At 39.0% G+C, this 17,153-nt stretch overlaps 1 pseudogene; it reads right to left on the bottom strand.

Moving 5' to 3' along the window:
* Positions 1 to 275: 275 nt before the first annotated feature.
* LOC129676432 (glycine--tRNA ligase-like) overlaps positions 276 to 17,153 on the bottom strand; it is a 69,935-nt pseudogene continuing 53,057 nt past the window's right edge.

Consider the following 17,153-nt stretch of genomic DNA (forward strand, 5'->3'; position numbering starts at 1 on the left):
AAATCAAGCAGCCACTGAGGAAAAATACAGTCCCTGGAAGCAATCACATTTTTTTTCTGTAGTGGATATGAGGGGTTTTTATTACCATAGGTAGTTACTAGTTGCCAGCTGTTCTCATTCCTCTAATGTCTCTCTTCGTGTGTGTGTGTAAACTTCTATTAGTATCACTTTTTAAAATTTATTTTTATATTAATTACAGTTTATTCACTTTGTACCCCAGCTGTAGCTCCCTCCCTCACTCACTCCCAATCCCACCCTCCCTTGCTCATCTCCTCTCATGCCCCTCTCCAAGTCTTTCCCCCAATCTCTTGGCCTTCAAAGAGAGCCTACCTGGCCTCCCCCATCAGCCCAGCTAATGTTGCCATTGGCCGGATCCGGACCAGACAGGGCAGCTCAGGGACCCTCTGCCCTTATCTGTGGCGTGGAGTCTCAGTCCCTCAGTCGCCGTGTACGGGTCTTCTTCGCTGCATCAAAGTCAATGGTGACCTCAAAAGCCACACCAATCTCATCAGTCCTTGCATAGCGCCTTCCAATGGACCCAGAGGAATAATCTACTTTATGAGACAATCTATTCCTGGTCAGAGATTCCGATAATTCCTTGACAAATGGCGTGAATTCTTGGTTTTAGCTCAGTGGAAGGACAGAACATTTTAATGGAGTAACCTTAGCAGCGAAACTGAAGAACATTCTCTGTTCATCTCCCCCTCAGGTACAGAATAGATGTTCCAGTGCAGTATACATGATCCTGCCCAGGCCAAAGGAGGGCTGAGTTATACTCGAAACAACTTCTTCCATGTTGGAATCTCTTCACGTTGAACACGTCTTTCATTATTTGAAATGTTTTTCCTTCTGTTTCAACAGTGAATTCTGCTTTCTTTCAGTAGCAGCTCCATCTCTGTAATGTAGCATTCATCACAGGTGCTGAGGTACTCCATTACCAGCTTTGCATCCATTTTGTTTGCCTTGCCCACTTCTCCCTTATTGGACTCAAACTGTACAACTTTGACTGTTTGAGGGTCTTTCTGAGATTTCTTAGCTACTTGTGGGACTTTGGTGGCTTGAGTGTGATAGGAGAGGTCATAGCAGGATCGACCCAGCATTCTCTCCCAGCAGTTGCAGGCATAATGGGCCATTTCATTCTCCATATGCTGTCAAAAGTGGAGTTTATCAGTAAATATTACAACCTTCGTGAGGTATAGGTAGATGTGGTCACTAAAATAGCTAAATACTGAGTTTTTAATCATACCTTGTTCAACAGACACATCTTCTGAGTAGACTGTCCGCTGACATGGGCTTTTACTGAATACAAATAAATACAGAGGTCAGCCACACACTGGAATTTGGGATGGTCTTTCTCAATGGAATCTACAAAGTGCTCAATCTCTGCCATTGTGATTTCCATGACTCAGATTAAGTCTAGAACGAGGGGAGATCTCATTTGTAATTTCCAATGTGAGCAGCAGCAAAAGGCAATTTCCCTTGGTTGAATTCTGAAAGCTGTTTTAAATTCAAAAGAGCTGGAGGGGACGGGAACTCCACAAGGAGAGCAACAGAACAAGATAATTTGAACACAGGGAACTTCCCAGAGACTCATACTCCAACCAAGGACTATTAGTGGAGATGACCTGGAACCTCTGCACAGGTGTAGCCCATGGCAGCTCAGTGTCCAAGTGGGTTACATAGTAATGGGAAGAGGGACTGCCTCTGACATAATCTGATTGGCCTGCTCATTGATCACTTCCCCCTGAGGGGGGAGCAGCCTTATCAGGCCACAGTAGAGGACAATGCAGCCACTTTTGATGAGAACTGTTAGACTAAGATCAGAAAGAAGAGGAGAACCTCCCCTATCAGTGGACTTGGGAATGGCATGCATGCAGAAAGGGGAGGGAGGGTGGGATGGGGGGGGAGGAGGGAGGGGCTTATGGGGGGATACAAAATGAATAAAGTGTAATTAATAAAAAATTTAAAAAAATGTAGAAAAAAAAAAGAAAATAAAATTCCTTGTGCAGTTTCTGGTGCAAGATATCCAGGCATATTTCCTCCAGGCCTGATGAAGGTCTGAAACATTAACTTAAAAGGTGCAAAAGGTGGGAGACTTTACGTTATGGTCCACAAAAAACATCCCCAAGTTCTTATTGTCCATATTTATCAAGATGGGCCAAGACGCTTTGCATGCTTCATTTCTTCTCAACAGAACACTTCTTATCAGTTATCAGTTTCTATGATGAGCTTTCAAAAGATGGTCAGCATGTAAACATTCTCCATTCTTGATATCCTTCACCATGAAGTCAGTAAGTAACCTTGTCTACACTGCCAGTGGTCTTTAACACTGATTCAGGGCTGAGCGTAGTGCAGTAAGTTTCCAGGATCAGCTCCTCTTGAATGAAGTACCACTTTCAGGTCTGGATGATGTCATTTTCCAAAGCATATCCTACCAGTCCAAAGTCGTGAAAACCACTGACACCTCCACAAATAGCTAAAACTTGATCATAGAAAAACCTCTTCTAAGTATCCATTTTTTTGCTCCAGCTATGATGCCATCTTTGGATAGGAATGCCAGCTCCTTTCCTTCTGGAACCCGCTTCCTTCGGCCTTGGGCCTTGAGCTCACCTACTTTTCTGTTCATATCCACTTGAAAGCTTTATCTTCTTTCAACTTTCTTTTTTGTTTTGTTTAGTTTAATTTATTAATTTTCTTATTAATTACAGTTTATTCACTTTGTACCCAAGCTGTAGCCTCCTCATCCCCTCCCAATCCCACCCTTCCTCCCTCATCTCCTCCCATGCCCCTCCCCAAGTCTACTGATATGGGAGGTCCTCCTCCCTTTCGATCTGACCCTAGCCTATCAGGTCTTATCAGGACTAGCTACATTTTCTTTTTCTGGGGCCTGATAAGGCCGCTCCCTCATCAGGGGGAGATGTATCAAAGAGCCAGCCAATGAGTTCATGTCAGAGACAGTCCCTGTTCCCAATACTAGGGAACCAACTTGGACATTGAGCTGCCATGGGCTACATCTGAGCAGGGGTTCTAGGTTATATCCAAGCAAGGTCCTCAGTTAGAGTACCAGTCTCAGAAAAGACCCAGTGCCCAAAATTTTTGATTCTGTTGCTCTTCTTGTGGAGCTCCTGTCCCTTCTAGGTCTTTCTATCACCCACTTCTTTCATAAGATTCCCTGCACTCTGCACATGGTTAGGCTATGAGTCTCAGCATCTGCTTTGTTACCCTGCAAGGCAGAGACTTTCAGAGGCCTTCTGTGGTGGGCTCCTGTTCCCTGTTTTCTTCCTCTTCCGATGTCCATCCATTTGCCTTTCTGAGTGAGGATTGAACATCTTACCCAGGGTCCTCCTTCTTGATTAGCGTTTTTAGGTGTACAGATTTTAGTATGTTTATCCTATATTATATGGTTAATATTCACTTATAAGTGAGTATATACAATGTGTGTCTTTCTGCTTCTGGGATACCTCACAAAGAATGATCTTTTCTAAATCCCATCATTTGCCTGCAAATTTCATGAGTTTCTGTTTTTAATTACTGAGTAGTTCCATTGTGTAAATGTACCACAATTTCTGTATCCATTGCTCAGTTGAGGGACATTTGGGTTGTTTCTGGATTCTGGATATTACAAATAAAGCTCCTAAAAACATGGCAGAGCAATGTCCTTGTTGTATACTTGAACATATTTTGGATATATGCCTGGGAGTGCTATAGCTGAATCTTGAAGAAGCACTATTTCTAATTGTCTGAGAAGGCTCCAGATTGATTTCCAAAGTGGTTGTACAAGTTTACATTCCCACCAACAATGGAGAAGGGTTCCCCTTTCTCCACAACTTCTCCTGCATGTGTTGTAACTTGAGTTTTTGATCTTAGCCATTCTGTTGAGTGTAAAGTGAAATTTCAGAGTTGTTTTCATTTCCATTTCCCTGATGACTAAGGATGGTTTGTTTGTGTTTAACTTCTTAAATTCTTTATATATTTTTGTTATTAGGCCATTGTCAGATGTAGAGTCGGTGAAGATCCTTTCCCAGTCTGTAGGCTGTTGTTTTGTTCTGATGACATTGTCCTTTGCTTTACAGAAGTTTTTCAGTTTCATGAGGTCCCATTTATTGATTGCTGATCTTAGAGCCTGTGCTGTTGGTGTTCTGTTCAGGAAGTAGTCTCCTGTGCCAACGAGTTCAAGGCTCTTCCCCACTTTTTCTTCTTTCGCCTTTCAAAGAAGCGCTCACTGATGGTGCAAAGCTAGTGGCAGTGGCAGCAGGGCCAGCAGCTCCTGGCCTTGCTGCTTGGGTAGGCTGAGGGACGTGCTGCTGCACTAGCTGGCACTGAGAGGACTCAGATGGCAGCGACAGCAGCAGCAGTGGTGGGAAGAGGGTCTCTGGTGGCTCTGAGCAGCGAAGGGAGCCGACAACACTGCCTAGGTGATAAACAGAAAGGCTAAGACAGCATGCAGCTTTCCAGGTGCATGACAAAATCTAAATTGTCTCTCTTTTTTTAAAATTTATTTTATTAATTATATTTTATTCAATTTGTATCCCCCCATAAGCCCCTCCGTCCTCCCCTCCTGGCCATTCTGATGGGTGTAAGGTGAAATCTCAGGGTCGTTTTGATTTGCATTTCCCTAATGGCTAATGAGGTTGAGCATTTCTTTAAGTGTTTCTCTGCCATTCGATATTCCTCTGAAGAGAGTTCTCTGTTTAGTTCTGTTCCCCATTTTTTAAATGGATTACTTGGTTTGTTGCTTTTCAGCTTCTTTAGTTCTTCATATGTACTGGATATGAGTCCTCTGTCAGATAAAGGGTTAGTGAAGATTCTTTCCCAATCTGTAGGCAGGCGTTTTGTTTTGATGACAGTGTCCTTTGCTTTACAGAAGCTTTTCAATTTCATGAGGTCCCATTTATTGATTGTTGCTCTTAGAGCCTGTGCTGTTGGTGTTCTGTTCAGGAAGTTGTCTCCTGTATCAATGAGTTCTAGAGTTTTCTCCACTTTTTCCTCTAACTGATTTAATGTGTCTGGTTTTATGTTGAGGTCTATGATCCACTTGGACTTTAGTTTTGTGCAGGGTGATAAGTATGGATCTATTTGCATTTTTCTACATGTAGATATCCAGTTAGACCAGCACCATTTGTTGAAGATGTTATCTTTTTTCCATTGTATGGTTTTGGCATCTTTGTCAAAGATCAGGTGTCCATAAGTGTGTGGGATTATTTCTGGGTCTTCTGTTCGGTTCCATTGATCCACCACTTTGTTTCTATGCTAGTACCATGCAGTTTTTATTACTGTTGCTCTATAATACAGCTTGAGATCAGGGATGGAGATACCTCCAGAAGATCTTTTATTGTAGAGGACTGTTTCAGCAATTCTGGGTTTCTTGTTATTCCATATGAAGTTGAGAATTTTTTTTCCAGGTCTGTAAAGAATTGTGTTGGTAATTTGATGGGAATTGCATTGAATCTCTAGATTGCTTTTGGTAAGATGGCCATTTTTACTATGTAAATCCTGCCAAGCCATGAACATGGGAGATATTTCTATCTTCTGATATCTTCTAATTCTTTCTTCAGAGACTTGGAGAAAGGGAACTCTCCTCCACTGCTGATGGGAATGTAAACTTGTACAACTACTCTGGAAATCAATCTGGAGCTTTCTCAGACAACTAGGAATAGTGCTTCCTCAAGATCCAGCCATACTACTCCTAGGCATACATCCAAAAGAGGCTCAAGTACACAATAAGGACATTTGCTCAATCATTTTTATAGTAGCTGTATTTGTAATAGCCAGAAGCTGGAATAGCCCAGATGCCCCTCAACTGAAGAATGGATGCAGAAATTGTGGTACATTTACACAATGGATTATTACTCTGCAATGAAAAAAAGAAATCATGAAATTTGCAGGTAAATGGTGGGACCTGGAAAGGATCATCCTGAGTGAGCTTTCCCAGAAGCAGAAAGACACACACAGCATATACTCACTCATATAGACATATAACATGGGTTAAACCTACTAAAATCTGTACATCTAAAGAACTAATCAAGAGAGAGGACCCTGACTAAAATGCTCAATCCCCATCCGGAAAGGAAAAGAGGAAGAAGAAGAAGAAAACAGGAAACAAGTTAGGAACCTGACACAGAGGGCCTCTGAAAGGCTCTGCCCTGTAGAATATCAAAGCAGACGCTGAGACTTATGGCCAACTCTTGGGCAGAGTGCATGGAATCTTATGTAAGAAATGGGAAATAGTAAGATCTGGAGAGGACAGGAACCCCACAAGGAGAGCAACAGAACCAGAAAATTTGAACACAGGGGTCTTCCCAGAGACTCATACTCCAACCAAGTACCATGCATGGAGATAACCTAGAACCCCTGCACAGATGTATCCCATGGCAGTTTAGTGTCCAAGTGTGTTCCATAGTAATGGGAACAGGGACTGCCTCTGACATAAACGGATTGGCCTGCTCTTTGATCACCTCCCCCTGAGGGGAGAGCAGCCTTACCAGGCCACAGAAGATGACAATGAAGCCATTCTTGATGTGATCTGATAGACTAAGATCAGAAGGAAGGAGAGGAGGACCTCCCTTATGAGTGGACTTGGGGAGGGGCATGCGTGAAGAAGGGGGAGGGAGGGTGGGACCAGAAGGGGAGGACGGAGGGGCTTATGGGGGAATACAAAGTGAATAAAGTTTAATTAATAAAATAAAATAAAATTTAAAAAAATTGTACCAGTATATAACATATATTGATTATATCAGACCTCAGTCTATTCCCATACTCTTCATTACCCTGCAACACCACTCCATTACATTTTCATGTCTTATTCTTTTTCTTTCTTTTAATATGACCTGCTAGACCCAGTTGTTCTTCACTTGGTAGGGAGAAAGAATGTTAAAGTGGAAATTGGACATAGGTCTCTCTGTATAAACATAGGTCTCCTTATACTACTCCCTGCTGATTGGGGGTCCTAATGTTCCTTGGGACAAGGAACCTTTAATCTTCACAGTCAGGATATCTTGAACTTTTCATACTGAAACAACAGCAACCAGGATTAGCAATAGGCAGCAGCAGGCTTCATTTACTTTGGAGCACGCCAACATTCTCTGGAATCTGGCATTTATTCCTTTTCAGAGTCTTCAGAAATAAATTATCTTCAGCTGGCAAAGAGACCCTCTCAGAGCCCAGAGGCAAACAGTCTACTGCTATGCACAAACTGAATCAGCCCCATATCCCACACTGGGATTAAAATGAAAACATGTTTACATAACATAATTGAGTTTTTAAAGAAATCAAAACTTCCATTAAAATTAATTTCTTGATAAATTTTTATTTGCTTAACACACACCAATTTGTAGACATGTTTTAATCCTGTATACTAACATAACATTTCATATAGTTTTGATCCTTTTAATTTTACTAAGACATATTATACTGTGTCTGAAAGACTAAATATAGATATCGGATAAAGACTGATGTGTCTGAACACTTGCCTCCCAGTTAGCGGTACTACTTGGAAGGTTGTTAAAGCTTTAGGAAACAGAATCTCAGTAAAGGAAAGAAGTAACTTGGGACAACACTTGAGGTCTGATAGCCTCGCAGTCCTTCCTGTCCTCTCTGCCACCTAATTGCAGTGATCAGTGCCCTACCTTCTTATTTTCTCTGCCACAATGGACTACACTGTATTTTCCAAAGCAAAACAATTTTATACTACTTTGAATTTGCTTTTGTTGGGTATTTGATCATGAGAGAAGTAACTGATATCCTGGAACAAACTGTCCACAAACTAAAAGGAAGTTAGTGATAATTTCATTTTTAGTGTTTTGAGGTCACCTCCGCTAGCATTGTTTATCTGTGTGTTTAGTTTTCAAATTATGCAAAAGTAGATGTTTAATTTATCTACTATGGATTTTTCTCCTTCAAGCTCTTTTAATTTTGGTTTATACATTTTGAAGTTTTCTCATTTTTTGTTCACATATATAAAAATTGTCATTTGACTAATTGACTTTTATAATAATAATGATCTTATTAACCTATTAATATTTTGTATTTAAAATGCATTTTATTTACTATTGTAAGTTACTACTGTTTTCTTTTAATTGTTATTTGCAGGGTATAACTTATATTATCACAGTTTGGGCATATATCTACCATTGTATCCAAATGATTTTCTGATAGCTGATTTTTATGACAGAATGGCTATCTAAAGAATACTTTAAATTTAATGTTCTTCCCAATATGTTTTATGTTTAATTTTAGCATACTGCTGTTATTTTATATTTTTTTCAACCATGTTTGTAGTAGCTTTATTCATAATAGCCAGAATCTGGAAAAAACACAGATATATCTCAACTGAGGAATGGATACAGAAATTGTGGTACATTTACACAATGGAATACTACTCAGCAATTAATCATTGTTTTTAATGTTTAAATAACCACAGAAGAAATTATGTCTGCATATAGAATCACCTGTTTCCAACTGATTTTCTTTTAACTAGTTATCATTTTCATTAATGGGCATAATTGAGGTTTCTCTAAGAAAATGTAATAAAATTATATATATATATATTTAATTTTTTATTAATTCCACTTTATTCATTTTGTATCCCCCATAAACTCCTCCCTCCTCCCCTCCCGATCACTCCCTCCCTCCCCTTTCTGCGTGCATGCCACTCCCCAAGTCCACTGATAGGGGAGGTTCTCCTCTCCTTTCTGATCTTAGTCTATCAGTTCTCATCAAAAGTGGCTGCATTGTCCTCTACTGTGGCCTGGTAAGGCTGCTCCCCCCTAAGGGGGAGGTGATCAAAGAGCAGGCCAATCAGATTATGTCAGAGGCAGTCCCTCTTCCCATTACTATGGAACCCACTTGGACACTGAACTGCCATGGGCTACACCTGTGCAGGGGTTCCAGGTCATCTCCACTAATAGTCCTTGGTTGGAGTATGAGTCTCTGGGAAGTTCCCTGTGTTCAAATTATCTTGTATTCTTTTATGTTCCTTTACTCTCATGCCTGGTATATTTCTTACTTCTTTTAGAATTCTATCTTTTACTTGCTATGCTTATTTTTCATTTACATTTTAGTGTTGCTGCCTTTATAATATGCCTGACACATCTAAGATAACTTCCAATTATTATTTCTTCAATTGTGCTTATATTTTTAAATTCTTGTTGTTGTGAATATTTTAGCAATATATTTTGCATTGGATAATGTAGGATGTGAATGTGAAAAAAGAAGTGATATCATACAGAGATAGACATTCCCCTTGTCTGCCTTTTACCTTGTTGTTGTGTAGACTGTGTTTTCCATAATATGTTATCACTCAAACAAGAGACTCACTAATTGCCACTGACTGGCAGAATGCAATTCCTTTACTTATGAAATATGGTAAAGAAAAACTTTTCCATACATTAAGCAACATACATAATTTTGGGAGAAAACCATAACACTTTTTAAGTATTTAAAATAGCTTTTATATCATTAAGACATTAACTAATTAGCTAATTCTAATTAGTTAAAGTTAGGTTAGAGTTCTTTAAGTTATCAAATTGCTAAACAATTTTTCAGAATGCTTAATGTGTCAAATATTTTTTATATTTCACTATATTATAATTCAGTTTGTTAATTTCACTAAATTTCAGGATTGCTGTAGCATTTGCATATTTCATTATGACTAGCACAAATGGAATATGGGTTATGCCATTTTTACAGACTCTTCTGAAGGATAAATTTACAGTTTATATAAGTGTATCCATTTAAAGGAAATTACTATTTATGTAATACAATTTTTTTTATTTATTATTAGTGGGTAGGGGAGCTATGTGCCACAGTGTGAATATCAATTCAAAACTCTGTGGAGTCTGTTTTCTCATTTCACCTTCACATAGGTCTAGAGAAATGAACTCAGTTTGGTTTTATATCTTTGCATGAGAAACACCTGAGTTTGAACAACCAGGTCTACAAAAAGAGAGAATAGACTTCACAAAGTTTCTTTGGAGTAAACTTAAATGGATTGGGAAGAACTCAATAAATTTCAATTTATTTATGTGGTGGTTTGAATAGGAATGACCTACATAGACTCATATGTTTGAATGTTTGGCCCACAGGGAGTGGTATTATTATGAGGTGTGGCCTTGTTTGAGTAGCTGTGGCCTTCTTGGAAGAAGTGTGCCACTATGGGGCAGGCTTTGAGGTCTCATATGCTCAAGCTAGGCCTAGTTTGGCAGTTACCTTCTGCTGATTGTGGTTTCAAGATGGAGAAGTCTCAGATCCTTCTCCAGGACTATCTCAGCCTGAATGCTGCTATGCATCTTGCCATGTCAATAATGGACTAAACCTCTGAAACTGTAAGCCAGGACCTAGTAAAGATATGCTTTATAACAGTTGTATAGTCAGGGTGTCTACTCACAGCAATAAATCCCTGACTAAAACAATGTCTAAGACTTTTAGTCCAAGTTTATTGAGGCATTATAGTTGCAGGTATTAATGAACACTGTGAATAATAATATTTCAGATAAATTAGTTTAATAAGTACTATGTTGAAGAGATATGGAGAGAGTGGGCAGCCCTGCCTTGTCCCTGATTTCAGTGGAATTGATTTATGTTTCTCTACATTTAGTTTGATGTTGGCTAAAGGCTTGCTGTATATTGTCTTTACAATGTTTAGGTATGTGCCTTATATCCCTGATCTCTCCAAGACTTTAAACATGAATGGGTGTTGGATTTTGTCAAATGCTTTTTCTGCATCTCAGGAGATGATCATGTGGTTTTTCTCCTTCAGTTTGTTTATATGGTTGGAAATCAATCTGGCCCTTTCTCAGACAATTAGGAATAGCGCTTCCTCAAGATCCAGCTATACCACCCTTAGGCATATATCCAAAATATGCTCAAGTACACAACAAGGACATTTGCTCAACCATGTTTTTAGGATCTTTATTCAGAATAGCCAGAACCTAGAAACAGCCCAGATGTCCCTCAACTGAGGAATGGATACAAAAATTGTGGTACATTTACACAATGGAACACTACTCAGCAATTAAAAACAAGGAAATCATGAAATTTGCATGATTTAGATTTATTTCTAGGATCTAGAAATAATCATACTGAGTGAGGTATCCCAGAAGCAGAAAGACACACATGGTATATATTCACTTATAATTGGATATTAGACATCTAATATAGAATAAACATACTAAAATATGTACACCTAATGAAGCTAATCAAGAAGGAGCACCCTGGGTAAGATGATCAATCCTCACTTAGAAAGACAAACAGGATGGACATTGGAAGTAGGAGAAAAGAGGAAACAGGACAGGAGCCTACCACGAGGGCCTCTGAAAGACTCTACCCAGCAGGGTATCAAAGCAGATGCTGAGACTCATAACCAAATTTTGGGCAGAGTGCAGGGAATCCTATGAAAGAAGGGGGATATAAGAAGACCTGGAGGGGACAGGAGCTCCACAAGAAGAGAAACAAAACCAAAATATCTGGGCACAGGAGTCTTTTCTGAGACTGATACTCCAACCAACGACCATGCATGGAAATAACTTAGAACCTCTGCTCAGATATACCCAGTAGCAGCTCAGTATCCAAGTAATTCCCCTTGTAAGAGGTACAGGTACTGTTTTTATATAAAATCAGTGGTGGGCTCTTTGATCACCCCTCACCCAAGGAGGAGCAGCCTTGCCAGGCCACAGAGGAAGACAATGCAACTAATCCTGATGAGAGCTGATAGACTAGGGTCAGATGGAAGGGGAAAAAGATCTCCCCTATTAGTGGACTTGGAGAGGGCCATGGGAGGAGATGAGGGATGGAGGGTGGAATTGGGAGGGAATGAGGAAGGGGCTATAGCTGGAATACAAAGTGAATAAACTGTAATTAATATAAAAATAAAAAATTAATTAAAAATTAATTTAATAAAACCTAAACAGAAACTAACACAGCACCAGTACCAAACTCTATACCTAAATGAAGAGTATGAAATAACGAAAAAAATTTTGATATGTTTGCCTTAGTTAAAATTTGTGATTAAAAAGTAGCCCCCAAACTTCCATCACTTTTTAGCTTACTGTGTTTAGAATACAATGTCATTGAGCATATATTAAGAACTCATAATTTGTGTTCTTGGAGAAGGTTTTTATAGTATTTTGGTGCAAGGAAAGAAGTGATGCTTCATGAAAGACATTAATAAAGCATTTTGGAAAGCTGTGAAAAACAAGTGCTGTCTGATGGAGAACCTAACTGGAAAGCTTTCAGGAGTAACTGCTTGAATTTCTTCAAAATGGTAGAGATGATGTATGTAAAGACGCACAACAATATATCCTTATATGCAAAAATTAACAAACCAAAGTCAGTACAGACAGTAGATCACAGACCATCCTAATACCACCAAAGATGAGCTAAAACAGTCAAAAATGCAAACAAAGTTCAGGAATGACTGTACAAGAAGTCAGTATTGTTGATTACTTCAGAAAGAGTTAGACTTGATTCCGGGGATGAACTGTCAGCTGACCACTGTGCTAGGCAGTGGCAGGATAGAAGTTTACTTTAGGAAATGCTCCAATTTGTGTCATGAAGTCAGTACAAAAGATGTAGATGCTTGGAATACTCACTTCTTTGCTTTTTTCCTGTAAGCAGTTTAAACTACATCAGAATTCATGATAATCTCATTACTTGATTTAAAATATAAATGAATGAGATCTAGAAATACAGAGATGTCTTATTGTTCTCTGACGAGAGGAAATGCTAAGATGCATGAATTCCAAAGATGCTCCAAATGATTTTCTTTCCCCAACATCACTACCCATTGACAATAGTACCTTAAGACAGTCAGTACAGTAACAATATGAGCCTCCTAATCAAAACGGACAAATTTCAAACCTGTGTCAGGAACTTTATACTTCTGCCCAGTTGCATCCAGCCATAACATTATTCTTGCTGTCAAAGTGATAAATGGATCTCGATGCTACACAAATTTATCATATCTTGACTTAATCATTATAGTGCACTTCATCTGAACATTAATACAGCACACAAATAAAGCTACAGTAAGCACAAAATAGATTGGCCCACACACTGGTAGGAGCAAATCACTCATAAACATAAAGGCACACATTCATGGCTATTGTGAGCACCAACATGGCTGCCATAATATAATAGTTCCACATATTCCAGGGTCCTTCCTAGTTATTTCCTAGGTTCAGTGTCCTTCCACCTAGTTTATGAAATCATGGGACATTTGTTTTTCAAATTCAGATAGCACACTCCAACACAATTCTTGAACTGTTTCATGAGATGACAATTATCTTGGAAAAGTGTGAATCATGTTAACCTTAAAGATATTCCTAGATGTCAAGAGTTAAATAAGCATCTGATATTTGTTCCTTTAAAACTTTAGCAAAACATACATTATAAATTATTCCTATCCTATTATTTGCACAATTTAAAATTGCTTTTAAAAAAGGAGATGATATATTTTCACCATTATAAATCATGCACATAGAATTTAGAAGCCAAATTTCTGCTGTGCATAGCCATTAGCCAATATATAAATCAAGCTTTCCTTTTCTCTATCCAAAATTAGGACAGACTCTACACAATAAAATCAAGCATAGCAAAGACTTAAATAAGAGTGTTCCTCTTTATTTTTACCTATACATTACTTTTAAAACATTTAATCATATTTCCTGGCCACTGAGAGAAGTGGTTTCTCTGCACTGCATGATTTTGTAGTGAATGTCTAGAGACCTTAGATGGGTAGCTGGTAATGAGTTTAGTACACAGATCCACTGATGAGGGCAAAATCTATACCTGTTTGTATGGAACAGGGTTCTATAAAGCAACAGAACTAATAGAATGAATATTTAAATTATTCAATCACATCTTCTCACATCCAAAACTAGCTGGTAAATATGTATTGTGAAAGTTTAAAATTTCATACTACCTCATTGTACAAATCTAATAAATAAGAATGCCAGCTAAAATCCTGTAAAATTGAATCTGGATAATCTTAAGGTCCAAAAACATTGGCATGTGTTTTCTAGGTTAAAATATGTTTGGACGTAGGAGAAAACAAATAATAGTACAGGAGCCTACCATAGAGGACCTCTGAAAGACTCTGCCTAGCCATGTAGCAAAGCAGATACTAAGACTCATAACCAAATCTTCGGCAGAGTGCAGGGAATCATAGGAAAGAAGGGGGAGTTAGTATGACGTGGAAAGGATAGGAACTCCACAAGGACCAAATATATCTGGGCACAGGGGTCTTTTCTGAGACTGACACTCCACCAAGGACCATGTATGGATATAACCTAGAACCTCTGCTTGGATGTAGCACGTGGCAGCTCAGTAACCAATTGGTTTTCCACAGTAAGGGGAACATGGACTATTTCTGACAGGAACTCAATGGCAGGCTCCTTGATCTCCCCATTCCCCAAGGGAGGAGCAGTTCTGCTAGGCCACAGAGGAGAACTTTGCAGCCAGTTCTAAAAATACCTGATAAAACGGGGTCAGATGAGAGGGGGGAGGTCTTCCCCAGTCAGTGGACTTGGAAAGGGGCAAGGAGGAGATGAGGGAGGGAGGGATTGGGAGAGAATGAGGGAGCGGGATACAGCTGGGATACAGACTTAATAAAATGTAACTAATAATAAAAAATAAAATAAAATATGTTTAAGATACAAGGAGTCTGAATAAGGGGTCTAGGTCCTCTCCATGCATAGTCCTTGGGAAGGGGTTGATAGAAAGAAAATGGGAGAATGGGACTGGGAAGAGCTGAGGGAGGTGGCTTCAATTGGTATGTATAATGAGTAAATTGTAAAAAAAAAAATATGAATTAAAAGAAGATACAAGGAGTTTCGAATATTCTTATATTAATACTAACTATCAACTTATGTCATAGATTATTTGTGTCTGTTTAGGTGTTCCATAATATAGATATTTTCCATGAATATAAATATATTTTCAGATTTTAAGGATAACATATGTTATTGATAAGGGGTCTTCAGAAGATCTCATTAAATATTAATGACAAAGCCAGATAAAGAACTTTAGTTAAGAACACCAGAAGAAGAAAACAGGAAACAAGTTAGGAACCTGACACAGAGGATCTCTGAAAGGCTCTGCCCTGTAGAATATCAAAGCAGACGCTGAGTCTTATGGCCAACTCTTGGGCAGAGTGCATGGAATCTTATGTAAGAAATGGGAAATAGTAAGATCTGGAGAGAACAGGGACTCCACAAGGAGAGCAACAGAACCAGAAAACTTGAACACAGGGGTCTTTCCAGAGACTCATACTTCAACAAAGTACCATGCATGGAGATAACCTAGAACCCCTGCACAGATGTATCCCATGGCAGTTCAGTGTCCAAGTGGGTTACATAGTAATGGGAACAGGGACTGCCTCTGACATAAACTGATTGGCCTGCTCTTTGATCACCTCCTCCTGAGGGGGGAGTAGCCTTGCCAGGCCACAGAAGATGACAATGCAGCCACTCCTGATGAGATCTGATAGACTAAGATCAGAAGGAAGGAGAAGAGGACCTCCCTTATCAGTGGACTTGGGGAGGGACATGTATGATGAAGGGGGAGGGTAGGTGGGATTGGGAGGGGAGGAGGGAGGGGCTTATGGGGGGATATAAAGTGACTAAAGTGTAATTAATAAAAGTTTTAAAAAAAGACCTCAAAAAACCAGAAAGACAAAAATACTAAAGCAAACAAAAGAATGTTATTGTTATTTTGAGATAAGAGCTCACTATGGAAGGATCTCACAGACTGATCTCTAACTCAGGACCATCTTCCTGGTTCAGCCTCTCAAGGACTGCAATTACAGTCCAAGTTAAATGACCTTTCTAATTCTAAACTCAGTCAGTTGTTAAGAGTCCAGCTAAGCCAGGCAGTGGTGGGACATGTCTTTAATCCCAGCACTGTAGAGGCAGAGGCAGGCAGATCACTGTGAATTTAAGGCTCTAGAGAGAGTTCCAAGACAGCCAGGGCTACACAGAGAAACTCTTTGTCTTGAAAAAAAAATAGAAGAGTCCATCTAAGGGTGGGTGAGATGGCTTAGAGCCACAAAATATGCTGATCTGAGTTTGATCCCTGGGACCTTCATCATAAGCAGAAAGAAAATATTGGACTCCCACAAGTTGTCCTCTGTCCTCCACATGTATGCTATGGCATGTGCATATATGTACACATACATACTAAATAAATAAATAAATTTAAAAAGAAGTTAATAATGCAAAATAACCCATTTTCCCATTTTTCATTAATAGGAAGTGTGTTTATTAGTAGTTTAGTAAACTTTTGACTATTTATTTAGGTTTTAGATGTTGTATATTTTATTCCTCCAATCATCTACAATAGTTCTTGAAAAGAAAAAACTTTACTCACATTTGCAGCCATGATGAGATAAGAGATAGAACTGATTATAAACAACTCACTTGAAAACAATAAGATAACATGTTTCTTCAGGTTTTAATCATTAAATAAATTTTCATTTCCTGTTAAGTGTTATGGTCACTGAAAAAAAATGGCTCATAAAAGAGGCTTAATTTTCATTGTTTGAGTCTTCTGCCTAGATTACACAGACCTGCAGTGACACCTGAATACCACCTGAGTGAAGACTGGAGGTCTTCACTGCAGGTGAGTGACACCTGGAGTCACATACAGTAGAGTTAGAAACGAATAGGACCCTAACTGTGCTCACTACCAAAGGCCTGAAAACTCATATAAGGAGCCCAGTAATGGTAAGCTAGTTGAACCCGTGCTACAGGAGTCACACTGAGTCATTGCTCTAGTTTACTTTCTAAGTACACTCTCAAGACATTGGGGTAAAAGATATGAATTGTGAGCTGAAGATCTCTAAAAAGCATGACAGGGCCTTATTCTTAGATGCAGAACTACAGGCGATAATACCGTTGAGAGAGGGAGAATACCAGGCACAGGTGCCTTGACAGGTTAAAGTCAGTCAGAAACACATATACATAAAAGAAATCCAAATGGCCTCATGATGTTATAATAAAAATAATTATAGAAGAGGTGATAAATTTTTAATAAAAGCTAGAGCATAGGAGCTAAAAGGAGACAGGAATGGTGAAAATAAGTCAATACAGTTCGGGTGCATGATATTCTCAAATAATCAGTATATAGAGCATACTTCAAAATCTATATCATTATTTTAA

Source organism: Psammomys obesus, unplaced genomic scaffold (assembly GCF_907164565.1).
Source record: "Psammomys obesus unplaced genomic scaffold, mPsaObe1.curated_primary_1811, whole genome shotgun sequence".
NCBI lineage: Eukaryota > Metazoa > Chordata > Mammalia > Rodentia > Muridae > Psammomys > Psammomys obesus.